The sequence below is a fragment of the Littorina saxatilis genome, linkage group LG12 (assembly GCF_037325665.1).
Source record: "Littorina saxatilis isolate snail1 linkage group LG12, US_GU_Lsax_2.0, whole genome shotgun sequence".
Taxonomy (NCBI): domain Eukaryota; kingdom Metazoa; phylum Mollusca; class Gastropoda; order Littorinimorpha; family Littorinidae; genus Littorina; species Littorina saxatilis.
In genome coordinates, this window is record NC_090256.1 from 83275311 (window position 1) to 83279307 (window position 3997).

The following is a 3997-nucleotide window of genomic DNA, read 5'->3' on the forward strand; positions in this document are numbered from 1 at the left end:
CTGCACATGCTTTTGCTTTGCTTTGTATGTATTATGTATGTTTGTCATTGTAAAGCGCTTTGAGAATGTAAAGCGCTCTATAAATCTCCCATATTATTATTATTATTAAATATGTCACGACTTTCCTGGGGATAATAAGCATTCCAAAAAATCTACAGTCTGGCTGCGCTATATGCATGTCAGAGCATGTTGTTGTTGTTGTTGTTGTTGTTGTTGTTGTTGTTGTTGTTGTTGTTGTTCTTCTTCTTCTTCTTCTTCTTCTTCTTCTTCTTCTTCTTTTTTTTTTTTTTTTGCTGAGTCAATATTTCGCATCCAGCTTGTCAGCGGTGTAAGTAATTACAACATTAATTCAACAAAATAGCATGTTCCCACTTTGCACAAAAAGCAGCCATACTGTTGTGTGGAAGGATGCCCTTTAACGCGTGTAAAGGCCTGGGTTGATCTGTGACCGTTTACATAACCGTTTTACACGAGAAGGAAGGTATCTTTAAACCGGCTTCACGGTTTGGCATTGGCGTCCGAGACCAAAATAACTTGATGTAATCATTGCAGCAGCGGCCGCCATGCCTGTGCATTACGCGAAGGAAGTTTTATACATTTCCGACGTGGCATTTCCAGAGAGAAGTAAATTGCTGGGCTGAACCCTGACAGGAAAAACTCAGTTTTACTCCAATGCTTGTACTAAAGGTCAAACGAATGACCTGGCCCTTTTTTCATACCATGAGACGAAACTGAGAGCCTTATGCGGGAACATTTGTTGAGTCTTCGCCGGAACGGGGTATTGAGTGCCCACCTGAATACATGGAAGGAATAATTATACGAGGCAATTGCTTGTTTACGCTGACACAGGCGCTTGCTATGACTAATTAAGCTCAAGCTATTCATCTCAGTGTGTGCAGATCGTTTACTCGTTTATGGATAACGCAGACGTTCGCCTGTTGGGTTTTTCTGGGGGGCTGGTTTTGAGTCACCCTGTTGTGGCGAGTGCGTCAGTGTAAAAAATCTGACATCTAGCTATGTCTGTGGTAGCACACCCGGCGATGAGATAAGTTGGCAAAACTGATTTGCGATCTGTGCGCTGGTTTTGTCGAAGATAATCCAATAATAGATACACGAAGTAAACACTGGTTGGTGGTGGTGAAAGTGTCAGTCAGTGCCGAAAACTGGGACTTGAAAATCGTGGCGTCGCTAACGGCAGCGAAGGTTAGTTAAAAGAGGTCATTTATTGTTTTGTTCTCCGTTGTAGTGTAGATGGGCAAAGATAATTGTGAATGATTTGTGTTTGAATCTCTGGTGTGTGTGTCACTCGTGTGTGTGTGTGTGTGTGTGTGTGTGTGTGTGTGTGTGTGTGTGTGTGTGTATGCGAGCTTGCGTGCGTGCCACGGTGTGGATATATGTGTGTGTGTGTGTGCATCAGTGTGTGTGATGTGTGCCGTGTGTGTGTGTGTGTGTGTGTGTGCGGCCACGGCCGGTTTGTGTGTCAGTGTGTGTTTGTGAGTGTGTGCGTGCCGCGTGAGTGCTTAATTGTGTGTGTGTGTGTGTGTGTGTGTGTGTGTGTGACTGCCTCAGTGCCTGCCTGTCTGTCTGTCTGTCTGTGGGCTGGTGCATATCATGTATCACTCAGATCATAATTCGTGGCTGTCAGTGCTCCATGCCCGGCCACTCAACAAAATACAGACACATTTCCCGACCGGGCCAGGCCTGGTGGATGTTGACATCCATTTGAATGTTAACACCTGCGTTGTTCATGTAATTTCAAGTGTAAGGTCCCTCAGTGACAAGATCCAAAGTTAGATATCAGCACTGAACTTCATTTTATCAGTTGGTGGTGATGAAGGTGGTGGTGTTTTTATTGCTGTTGTAATTGTTGTTGTTGTTGTTGTTGTGTTGTTGTTGATGTTGTTGTCAAGTTGTTGTTGTGTTGTTGTCGATGTTGTTGTCAAGTTGTTGTTGTTGTTGTTGTTGTCAGTTTCTGCTGCTGCTGCTGTAATTATTGATGTTTTTAGTGTTTTGCTGCTGCTGACCTGTTACTGCTGCTGTTGCTGTTGCTATTGTCGGTGTTGTCATGTGTTTGCTTCTACTGTCACTGCTGTAACTGCTGCTATTTTTGTGGTTCATATTCAAAATTGTAAGAAAGAACATCACGACGGATTGCGAAGATGTTTATTTATGAGACTTTGAATGAATGTCATGCAAGTAAACGTGTAATGAACTGACATTGACCAGCATGTGTGTGCGGGGCAGCAGGCAAATTGATCTGGGTTAGTAGGTGTCAAGCCGCCTGTCACTTGCCGTGTGTGTGCCGTCAGGCGCCTGTGCTTGTCTGCATCGAGGGGCGCGCGGGGTCACGTTTCAGGGTAACTCTCAGGTTGTTATGGGGGCGAGGACGCCCCCATTCTATACGGATAGTTTCGAGGTTGACCATGGGCAGCGCCATTTTGTTGTGAAATACGTCATCAGTTTGTGTACACAGGAAGTTGTGACATCCGTCACCCTATGGGAGGGGTGACGTCAAAATTGTTCATCTGTAGAAAGTTGTGAAATCCGTCACCCTATGGGAGGGGTGACGTCAAAATTGGTCATCACAGAGTTTGTGTAACACAGGAAGTTGTGAAATACGTCACCCTATGGGAGGGGTGACGTCAAAATTGTTCAACAAAAACATGATATGTCGCATTGTGCAGGGTCAACTGCAACAAACTCAAACCGAGCCATTCATACCTAGCTGTATTTGAGTGACTTATATACCCGACATTTTTATTTCTTATTTTTAGCACAGGTGTAGGAAAAATCATGAACCAAAATGTTATTTATTTTCTAATTTAACATTTTTTTTACAAATATGACCATGGTCTTTTAAACATACAGTGACATTAAACATTGTTATGTTAAAAAAAAGAAAAAAGAAAAAAAGCTTTTGTGCACAAATCAGAAAATACATTGTACATTTTACCTACAGGCCAAACCGTGAGTGTCTGTGGCAAAGCCCGACCCAGGAAATTGCACTGATTTTATATTTAGATCAGAGAGAAATTGTCAAGAACAGGCGCTTGCATTTGGATGTGTCCAATGATAGTAGGTTTGGTTGTGATCAATCAGAATAATGTAGGAATAAAAATGTATGACAGTTTAGTATGATGACATGTAATTCACATATGCTGAAATATGATATTATACATCATGTAATATTATTATGGCTGTTGCCATGACCATGAAACCCAACAAAGGTTTAATGTAATGTAATTCAAAATACCAAAACCGAGCACCTATTAATCTCGTCTTTGCGCGTGAAGATTGAGGCCGTCTGCCAGTAGCGGTTAGGTCATACAGTGGAACCCCTCTCTAGCGACCTTTAAAATGTTGACAAAAATCGGTCCTTGTGGAGGGGGGTCCTTACAGAGGGAGGGGGGCGGAGTCAGGGGGCCACAAAGAAAGTCAGATTTAAAAAAAAAAAGAAAACAGAGAAGTTTGAGTTGCTGACGACCGTTCTCTCTGAAAGCAAACTGCTTCGATTTCATGTTTGTCCTTGGTGTCCACCAGTTCTGGTGCATGTACTACCCTGGCCAAGTTTCCTCTCAAGACATCAAAGAGACCGCCCCAGTATACTCTACAGCCTCTGGGCGAACCACCTCTCATAGCTAAAACTGGGTCAATGACCCCTGGGAAGAAGGTCAGTGTCTATAAAAATTTTACTCCTAGGCCTGCGGCCAGGGGGGGGGGGGGGGGGGGAGTATACCGGTACCATTTGAGAATCAGACCAAATGAGAATTGAACCATTTGAGAACATCCTTTTTTTTCAATCACTACATCGAAGGCCTGCGGCCCGGGGTTCACATGGGTTGGTTTGTTTGTTTGTTTCAAACCCACACCCATATACACACATTTCCCATTTAAACCATTTGTCGGCCCCCTGTCGATATTTATCGACTAAGTTCCTTGTGTCCTTTGCGTTGACATACTTTGTCATTCCTCACCACCTGCCATCTTGAACACACGG

The 3997-nt window shown here is 43.5% G+C and overlaps 1 protein-coding gene across 1 annotated transcript in view; it reads left to right on the plus strand.

Moving 5' to 3' along the window:
- Positions 1 to 292: 292 nt before the first annotated feature.
- Positions 293 to 3997, plus strand: part of LOC138982972 (uncharacterized) — a 17727-nt gene continuing 14022 nt past the window's right edge. The window contains exon 1 of the mRNA XM_070356364.1: positions 293 to 1203. The gene's annotated coding sequence lies outside the window, so the exon portion shown is untranslated. The remainder of the gene's footprint in view (positions 1204 to 3997) is intronic.